The 11,034-nt window shown below is 39.9% G+C and overlaps 1 pseudogene; it reads right to left on the reverse strand.

Moving 5' to 3' along the window:
* Positions 1-2,286: 2,286 nt before the first annotated feature.
* Positions 2,287-2,798, reverse strand: LOC147441970 (uncharacterized; annotated as a pseudogene).
* Between the last annotated feature and the right edge of the window lie 8,236 nt (positions 2,799-11,034).

Here is an 11,034-nt window from a genome sequence, read left to right on the forward strand (position 1 = left end):
TTGATCAAGCTCAAGTGAAACTATTGCAAAAAGTCATCTCCAAGAGGGAAATTTGACTTTAGAGTCCAAAGTACCAAACAAGGAGTTTTTGAGTTAAACTTATGGCTTTCACAGTTGAATTTGAGCTAAAAGGTCTTAGGGCACTAGCACAAATCTTCCACATGCATAAAAACCAAAAAAAATCACCCCAAACATCATAGGCATATGATGTCCAATATTAATGGACCTTTTAACACATGCAAAGGATATTTTTACCACACCAACCTACTTATCATGCTCTTTATTGGTTACATATCAAGTTTCATGCAAATTGAACCCCATAAAGGCACAATTGGGTCAAAGACTACTAAGTTGGAGTCCTCGAGCAAAATATAGTCTTATCCATAGAAAGAGTGCTCCAAACCGAGGAAAACATGGCACAAGGCATGTACAAGGCATAAATATCATACCTCAATGCTAACATATCAAATTTCCAAGAATAGATATCATACACGTTCATGTCTAAACATGTAAATAGAGGTTCTGTCGCGTAGCTCAATCCACCGACATCATGTCAAACCAATGGATCGGTAACCCGGCTAGTGCATGAAGGAATGGAATCACTAGAAGTGCAAGAAGAGGATCCTAATCAAGAGAGTTAAGAAGAAGAGAAAGCTATGAAGAAGGCTAATCACTCAATGCCTACTCTTTAATCTTCTTTAATCTCAACAATCAAGAGGACAATGGGTGCACACTCTCATCAATCACACACACACATCAATCAAAAGCTCAATGAGCTCACAAATAATGTAAAAGTGAAGATAAATGAGAGAGGGAAACACTAATTAGAGAGTAATCAATGCTTAACTACACACCATAAACACAATTGACAAAGAGAAAGAAGAACAAGAGCACTTAGCTTTCCATTGCATGCCATAGAAAGTGGGTGAGCACAAGAGGAAGCTCCAACTCCAAACATCTTCACCTCTATCTTCTCTACAAGCTTTCCATGAAAGCTTAACTCACATGAGGATCCCTAAAAAATGACCTAACTTTCACTTTTATACCTAGGGCATAAAAAACATGTCCGGCCACCCAGGAGATGCATAGCTGGAAGTCTCGTGGATAAGTGTGGTAGGTGGTGTGGGCTCCCTAACAATACTCTGACTGGGCTCTAGTCTCAGGGGCTCTACCTGTGGTAGGCTAGGTGCTGGAGCTATCTCTCGTGGCACACTATCATCCTCATCTGGCATCTCCCAAGGTGGTAGAATACGACATGACAAAAGAAGCCTAGGAGGTGATCTCTCTAGTGGTGTCTCTCGAGGACTCGGAGCTCTCGGTAGCTATGGAGCTAGCGTGGTCGTCGTGGGTAAACATAAATGATTATGTCTAAGTCGAGGGGATTAGGGTAGACCTATAGTCAAAACATATATTGCATGATCGACATCCCTATAAAGTCGCTCACGTGGATCTCCTATCAAATATTCAAGATTGCGGGTTGAAGGATCTCTGGATCCACCACTCGTCAGGCGTCTGTACCTACGACCAAGCTTATCTAGATAGGTCACGGTCTGCTCAACTCTCTGAAGCTACACTAGCCTAGGATGTGTCTGTGTGTCTAGGATGTCATCTGGGTGTGCTCGCTCAATGTCATCAAAATCAAGGGTCTCAATCAAGAGATACTGATCTCCGAGCTTATCAATAAAAACTGTTGTTTCGGCCTGTGGGTAGGCTCTCACAATCTTCTTAGGTGTAGACATCATGCGCTGCGGGGTGGTTAGCCTCACAAAGGGGTGATCATAAGTGTCAACATAATATGCAACCCCTCGTGGAGATCGGCCTACTATATGCAAGATCTGACCATCTATATCTCTCATGCTATCCCTAGTCTCTCTGGTATCGGACACTATCTGAAGGGTGGGGGTCACTGGTCTAGGGGCACTCATATCTACAATGGGTGATCTATCGGGCCCTACCTCTGGTGCTCTCAACTGGGGTGATGTGGTTGTCATAGACTCTCTTGTATGCTCTCTAATCTGTGTCATCAAAGGCTGGCATGGGTCTCTAGATGGTGCAAGGTGTCGAGGTTGAGACTCTCTAAAGTACGTGTCTCGAAGGCTCTGGGTCTCTATCTATGGCTCACTCTGAGTGGTACACAAAGTGCTAGCAATGGCCGTGTACATCGCTCTAGACTCGTGATAGCTCGAAACGCTTGGCGGCAAATCAAGTCTAGGTGAGGAGAATCGTGGTGGTGGTTTCCTGAGTGATGTGGGTGGTGGCACTGTGTCTAAAAGAGGTAAGGCACTCCTACTCGAAGTAGGACGTTGGGTCGGTCGAGGATCGTACGGCAATCCACAAGTCAAAAAGTAAAGGTGAGTGCCTGTGGTGCTCATGTAGCATCTGTCTTTAGGCTCGCCAACTAGTGTCACAACATCTGTGGATAGGCGTCTACTAGAAGTGCGACACTCTAATCGATATATGCGTTGAGCACTATCTATATAGATCACTCGAGGACCTATCCATTGTAATGTAACCTGCACGGGATGGTCGAAGGCCTCAAGACAATCATCTGCGTGTACTAGCTCTATCTCCTCTAGCCTAATCAAATGGTCGACCACATACGTAGCGCTATAGTCATCTCTAAATGTGCCATCCCGCGTGTCGTCGGGAAGGACTCGCACCACCTGGAGGGTCTGTGTGGGGCCAAAGGAGGCGCGGCACTAGACAAAGCAATGTCCATATGTGTCTGTGTAAAAGGGCCGGCCTCTGTGCTAGCCTACAAGTGTGAGAAATGTGTACTCAGAGCACGAAGTGGTCATGGCCATCATATGTGCGCTCTCAGCGTGTGATAGGCCTCTAAACCTCGTAAACTCGTTGAATGTAGACTAAAATCAAAATCTACACTATATCGAGGTTTATGCGTACAATCGGACTCAAATCTGACAAAATCTGGCAAAACCTAACTCTCGGACGTATCTGCTCTAAATGTGTCTAATTGTGTGTACATGCGTGCGAGTGTCGAGTATGTGGGACGTGTGATGCATGTGGAATATGTGTGAGAAGCAAAAAAAGAAAGAAAAAAATTCGTTTTTTTTTTTTTTTAAAGTTTTTTTTTTAAAGGCTTTTTAAATTCGGACGCCCATGCAAATCAAATTTTGTTTTCTTAATGTGCTTTCACACTCCTTTTATTATCTTTGTTGACTTTGTTTCCCTCTCTCTCACCTAGATTCTTTTCTCACATGCCTTGTCTTTTGTTGACTTTACTCCCTTTCCACACACCTAAAAACAAGCATGCACATGTGCTTGACCCCCACTCCCTTTGTTTAATTGTGCACTACACTTTACACACACCCAAATTGAGGATGGCACACACCCCTCTTAAATGATGCACACACCTAAATCAAGCAATGCACACACACACCTAATTTAAGTAAATGCACACATTGTTCCAAGAAGTGAGACGTGTGCGCATGCAAAGCTAAAAATAGGTCGTGAAGTGCGTACGCTCTCAATTTGGTGAAGATTTTTTTTACAATTAACACTTCAAAATCACACCCAAAATCAAATTTTTATGCATTTTTCATCCAAATTAGGTCGATTTTTGCTTAATTTTGACTAAAAACTAGCATAATTAGCAATAGAATTAAGCAAAATTAAGCATATACAATTGATCATCACACTTTGAACTTTGCAATTCATCCAATTTCATATCAATTTTCAATCAATTACAAGCCCAATTAAGTGTACACACATAAGCATAATCAAGCACTAATCGCTAATCAATGCACACACAATCTAGCTAAAATTGGGCAGCATTTTGACGCCATTTTAGCAATGAAAAAACTGATCCATAATCATCATAACAACATCAAGAAATCCAATGCTTTTTATGAACCCAATTGGCACCAATTAAACCATAATTTGCACTAAAAAATGTGCACTTTGCTTACACATAGGCACACTAATTGCACTTAGATTGCACTAATTTTTTGTGAAATTTATCTTTAATCATACTTGCAAATCAAATCAGCAAATGAATGGGTTATTGCACTCACAATAACATAACCATCGCGTCGATTTTCCACTCCAATTGATGCCTACACACATGTGTGTGTACTAGCCATCGCTTAACCGCAATTCACATTCACCTACAATCAATCAAGCACAAAATCTCATGTGTAGCATCATTTTCAATCAAATTAAACACATAAGAATTATAATCACACTTCAAATCAATGATTTAGCTATGTGTAACACAAAATTCACGTGTGATTAGAGAGTAATTAGAGAGCCTAATTAGGAAAAAACTCCCTAATTACACACTAAAAAATCACTCGATTTCACTCAATTTTTTTGCAATTTCTTATCAAAAGAATGATGCTTAAGCCTCTAATTAGGCATACACACATATAAAGCACTCCAATTGTCAGCGGATTAGTAGAAAATTAGTGAATAATTAGTGAAGAAAGAGAGAAAAACATACAAATTAATCACAATTTCTTAACCAAATCTTACCGTAAATCCACAATTCACCATCACCAACACCTAAAGCATAATCTAAACTACTCTAAAACATGATTAATGACTCTTCAACACACTAATGACTCCTCTAGCTTAGGTAATCGATCCCCGGCAGCGGCGCCAATGTTGGGGGGTTGTCGCGTAGCTCAATCCACCGACATAGTGTCAAACCAATGGGTCGATAACCCGACTAGTGCATGAAGGCATGGAATCACTAGAAGTGCAAGAATAGGATCCTAATCAAGAGAGTTAAGAAGAAGAGAAAGCTATGAAGAAGGCTAATCACTCAATGTCTACTCTTTAATCTTCTTTAATCTCAACAATCAAGAGGACAACGGGTGCACAATCTCATCAATCACACACACACATCAATCAAAAGCTCACTGAGCTCACAAATAATGTAAAAGTGAAGATAAATGAGAGAGGGAAACACTAATTAGAGAGTAATCAATGCTTAACTACACACCATAAACACAATTGACAAAGAGAAAGAAGAACAAGAGCACTTAGCTTTCCATTGCATGCCATAGAAAGTGGGTGAGCACAAGAGGAAGCTCCAACTCCAAACATCTTCACCTCTATCTTCTCTACAAGCTTTCCATGAAAGCTTAACTCACATGAGGATCCCTAAAAAATGACCTAACTTTCACTTTTATACCTAGGGAATAAAAAACATGTTTGGCCGCCCATGAGATGCATAGAATTGTGTGCATCTCTATAGCTCCTAGGCATGATGGTAACATCAAATATGCAAGCTGGAGCTCATGTAGAGCCCGTAAATATGTCAAAAGTACATATACAAAATGATGTGTCTGTCAAAAAATGAAGCAGCGTATGCTAATACATCATAAGCATATGCTAAAAATAGCATAGCTGAAGGTCATCTGCTACTTTGTGTTTGCGCTGCCAAACACTGTCCCCCTCTTAAGCTTTGTCGTCCCTGACAAAGCCATGTCGTGGTAGATGCTATGTGAAGAATGGAGCTAAAAAAGAAAAAGGCCATGAGGTAGCAAGCTCAAATATATGGTGATAAGGCATAAGGAAAAGGCAAAGCACATGTATTAATGAGTAAATGCACAGAATTATGAAATGTTACACTGCCATTAAGAAAAAATAAATTGCACTTGTTGAAATTAATTAATCAAGAGTTTTGGGCTTATGAATGAGTCTATCAACTAGTTAGCTATGACGAAGGGTTAAAACATTTACTCTAGTACTAGCTAAGTTAGTAAATTTATCCCAGTGCAAGATTCGCTAATTATGTTTCTCATAGATTAGCTAACTAACTCTCACAACTCGAAACAAAAGCTTGATTTATTTTTTTTTACTTGAAGCTCAATGGAAGTCCTTCTCATTTCATTTTTCTTGCTTTTCATTTGTTATTTTTCACATTTTGCAAAATCATTTACGTGTGTGCTTATTTGTATACCCGGGGCTTTTTTCTTCTCAAAGAAAAGCACCCACACTGGGAACCTCTAAGGCTCTAGTACCATAGGCAATACATGTGCGTGAAGTACCAAATCAAGCCAGGATTTCTCTTCCAACTTAAGCTAAAGGACATCCATAAGGCCGAAGGCTACACTTAGGACATGGAAAGGTGCCCAACAGCATCTAGAAGTTTACTTGATCAAGCTCAAGTGAAACTATTGCAAAAAGTCATCTCCAAGAGGGAAATTTGACTTTAGAGTCCAAAGTACCAAACAAGGAGTTTTTGAGTTAAACTTATGGCTTTCACAGTTGAATTTGAGCTAAAAGGTCTTAGGGCACTAGCACAAATCTTCCACATGCATAAAAACCAAAAAAAATCACCCCAAACATCATAGGCATATGATGTCCAATATTAATGGACCTTTTAACACATGCAAAGGATATTTTTACCACACCAACCTACTTATCATGCTCTTTATTGGTTACATATCAAGTTTCATGCAAATTGAACCCCATAAAGGCACAATTGGGTCAAAGATTACTAAGTTGGAGTCCTCGAGAAAAATATGGTCTTATCCATAGAAAGAGTGCTCCAAACCCAGGAAAACATGGCACAAGGCATGTACATGGCATAAACATCATACCCCAATGCTAACATATCAAATTTCCAAGAATAGATATCATACACGTTCATGTCTAAACATGTAAACAGAGGTTCTGTCAGCATTTTGGCTATCCAGACTTGAATATCATATCATATATAGCCTCTACACCATGTTCCGGCATGAATGGGCATGTTTTGATCATTATATATATACCTCAGTTCATGGATTCAAATTCCAGAAACACCTTGTATGGCCTTCAATACATGAGTACTTATTTGATTTCAATTCTAAATACATCTCAATGATGCACACATCATAAGAAAACTATACATCAAAGTCTGAGCCAAAAAACTCCAGTCTAGACATCATATGTGTATGATATCTAGACCCCTTATTTTGACATATTGTAGTATTTTTTACACCTCCAGTACTTTTATCACATCTTCGTGAGCTTTCCAATAAATTTTTATCTTATTTGAATATCATTTGACCTATTTTTACCCATATGGAAAGAATCTTTTGCACAACCTCTTCCTTAACCAAAACAAGAGTTTCTTTGTAAGTGAGTAAATCTGCCAGGGTAGCCAGAGTACTCTCTTCTACCAAAAAGATGAACTCAAACTCCTGAAGTTCAATCACCCAGTTCATCACTATTTTTGATATATTTGAATTATTGATCAGTTGAGGAAGCAATGAATAACTGGTGAGAAAAGTGAACGAATTTTACAGCAAGTAATGTTTGAATTGTCTACAAGCATAAACCATAGTGGTCATCACCAATTCAGTTTCAGAGTAATCTCTTTCATGAGAAATATTCACTTTGCTAGCATAATGAAAAGGCTTCATATAATGAGATTCCTTCCCCCTTTGCAACAACATGGCCCCATTGGCATCATCTCTAACTGATGGGTTAACGTAAAACTCGTTTTTACCTCTGTGATCATGAGCTTGCATAATAGGTAGTGCACTCAAAACTTCTTTGATTCTATCAAAAACAACTTCACAATCACGTGTCCACTCCAATGGATCATTCTTAACCGCTTTTTGCAATGGATACAATAGATGTGATGCTAAAGGTATGAATCAAGATAGATATTTAACCTTCTATATGAAAGTGGCCAACTGACTCGTATCTTTTGGAGTTGACAGCAACAACAAATCCTCCACTTTCTTTGGATCTGCTTCAATCCCATTTTTTGAAATCACATGTCTAAGAAGCTTCACCCTCGGTTATGCCAAATGACACTTTTTAGGGTTCAACTGACCCCCGCATTCATCATACCTTGCAAAAGTCATTCCAAGCTTTTGAACACGCTCTTTCCTTGAACTGTATACACAAAAATCATCTAAGAATCCTTTGACAAACCTCCCATGGAATGGGATAAGGACTCAATCCACTTTTCTTTCCAAATCTCTAGGGCCATTTGTCAACCCAAAAGGAAGGCCACATGTTGGGGGGTTGTCGCGTAGCTCAATCCACCGACATAATGTCAAACCAATGGATCGATAACCCGGCTAGTGCATAAAGGCATGGAATCACTAGAAGTGCAAGAAGAGGATCCTAATCAAGAGAGTTAAGAAGAAGAGAAAGCTATAAAGAAGGCTAATCACTCAATGCCTACTCTTTAATCTTCTTTAATCTCAACAATCAAGAGGACAATGGGTGCACACTCTCATCAATCACACACACACATCAATCAAAAGCTCAATGAGCTCACAAATAATGTAAAAGTGAAGATAAATGAGAGAGGGAAACACTAATTAGAGACTAATCAATGCTTAACTACACACCATAAACACAATTGACAAAGAGAAAGAAGAACAAGAGAACTTAGCTTTCCATTGCATGCCATAGAAAGTGGGTGAGCACAAGAGGAAGCTCCAACTCCAAACATCTTCACCTCTATCTTCTCTACAAGCTTTCCATGGAAGCTTAACTCACATCAGGATCCCTAAAAAATGACCTAACTTTCACTTTTATACCTAGGGCATAAAAACCTGTCCGGCCGCCCATGAGATGCATAGAATTGTGTGCATCTCTATAGCTCCTAGGCATCATGGTAACATCAAATATACAAGCTCGAACTCATGTAGAGCCCGTAAATATGTCAAAAGTATATATATAAAATGCTGTGTGTGTCAAAAAATGAAGCAACGTATGCTAATACATCATAAGCATATGCTAAAAATAGCATAGCTGAAGGTCATCTGCTACTTTGTGTTTGCGTTGCGAAACACCACAAAAGGAGAAACAACCCCATGGAGTGATAAAATTAGTCTTTGAATTCCGATCTTCAGGAGCAAGGATAAACGAAAAACATCGTAAATAACCTTCACAGACAATGTATCTTTCAAAGCCAACCATTACATCCAAAAGTTGATCAATAAGAAGCAAGGGATAAGGATCTTTCTTTGTCACTACATTTAATGGCTTATAATCAAGACAGACTCTCCAACGCCGACCCTTCTTTGGAGTGATCACTACAAGGCTCACCCATTCAACATTATCAACTGGCACAATGAACCCTGCATTTAGAAGTTTATCCACTTCCTCTTTTAAAGCATTCATTTGCTCCTTATCCATCCTTCTTAATTTTTGTTTTATTGGCTTTTCCCCTTCAACTAATTTTATTTTTACAAGATCTCCAACAAAACCCTTTATTTCTTGATATGAAGTGATGAAAAGATTTGGAAACGTGTCCAACATTGTCTAGTACTCCCTTCTTTCTCCTTGTGTCAAATCAGTACTCAACATATTTTTAACCAACACCTTTTTCACTGGAAATTCTTGTTTAGGCTGCATCAGCTCCTCAAGTTTCTCTAAATGGCTCGAAGCATTTATATCCCCTGACAATTGAAATACTTCACCAATTTCTCTCTTATCCTTGTCCAACAGCAAGAATGACACTTCACCCTCGTTAGTGGAACTAGAAACAATGCTATTTTTTGAATCTTTCAAAATGTGTTCACTGGTAACCTCGGATTCATCAAGCTAAATGTGAGGAAAGGAGGGTGGCAGCTTGAAATGACTTCTTTCGAGGATGTTGCATAAGATAAAGGAATGCCACATTCTAAACCTTCAAAGGAAGAAATAGGTCATCATGCAGGATCATTTACCAAGCTCATTTACATAGATGATTATTCCAACCCTGTAATTAGAGAGTCGTCTAAGATGAGCAGATGGATGGGCTTTTCAGCAACCGTGATAATGTTGGGATGCAATGGTTTAACCTACATGTATGTTGTGTATCGTAAGTACATTAAGAGGAAACTACATTATAGCCAAGCGCTAGTGGATGATCTTGGAGCTGCAAAAGATTTCAATTCCTCTTTTGGCTTAGTGTCAGGGTTATGCTATTTTCTCTTTCCACCTTGGGTGTCTGTCTTGGTTGGTGCTTTGAAGCATCTCCTTGGTTACAGTGTGATCCTCTTTACACTCAGAGGAAAAATAAAAACTTTATTTTGGTAGCTCTGCTTTTCCTCTGTTGTGGCAATAGGTGGAGACAATTTTGTTGACACTGCGTGCATAATGATAATTCAAGGTGTGAATGGCCACTTGGGAAAAGCACACTATTAATAGGAATTATGCAAGAAATAAAAAAGCGGGGGCCAGTAAAATAAAGGGAGTCAATTGCAAAAAAAAGCCGCGGATGAGCACGCAAGGAGAAGAGGAGGAAGTTGACAAGCTCTTGGGGGCAACGAAAAGTCGTAAGGAGAGCAAGGCTTTGAGGTGACCGTCTAGGTCGAGCGGAGAGCTTTGGCGAGGTCGTGAGCAGGGGAGGAAAATAAGGAGGTGGCGTCAGCTACAGGCAGACAAGGTATGTGGCTTCAACTGCAGGCAGGCAGCACGGGTGGTGTCAACTGCAGGCTGGGGGAGAGTACAAGGCTTGCACGAGGAGATGAGCTGGTGTTTTTTGAGGACGTCGTCAAGTAACAGGAGGAGAGAAAAGTTCAAGGGGAAGAACCAGAGCCATATGGCCTGAGCACAAAGAACGTGCAGCATTGGCTTTTGTAGGCATACCAGGACAGTAAAGAAGGAGATTGAAGGTTTGACAAGCAACTTCAGAGAGGATACAATGAAGCAACAAGCAGACACATAGAAAAGAGCTGACAAGCGGTGTTAAAGGGTAGATGGTAAAAAGAGTGCTATAATAATGAATTTAAAGAGAAGAGTGGAGCAGCACGTAGTGTTTCTTTCTTGGCCGAGAGCGGCATCTACAGAGTTGGAGGGCTGTGAGGGTTAAGGGAGAGTGTTGGCGATTGCAATAAGAGGAAGACCGAGTGTAGCAGTAAGTAGGCGAGCAAAGAGAAAAGGAAGAACCCGATGGGGATAAGCCATTGAGCTCTAAAGAGACACAGTACTTTGAAATTTCGGATGTACATTGGGATCAGGACTACAAACAAAGTGAACAATCAATAGCAAGAGTCAAAAGAAGTAGGAAATAGGTGCTTAACTAGCAGTTTTCACAAGTTCCTTTGAGTTCAAAGAAGACCGAAGCAA

This window comes from Adiantum capillus-veneris, chromosome 14 (assembly GCF_014529385.1).
Source record: "Adiantum capillus-veneris isolate H3 chromosome 14, ASM1452938v2, whole genome shotgun sequence".
Taxonomy (NCBI): domain Eukaryota; kingdom Viridiplantae; phylum Streptophyta; class Polypodiopsida; order Polypodiales; family Pteridaceae; genus Adiantum; species Adiantum capillus-veneris.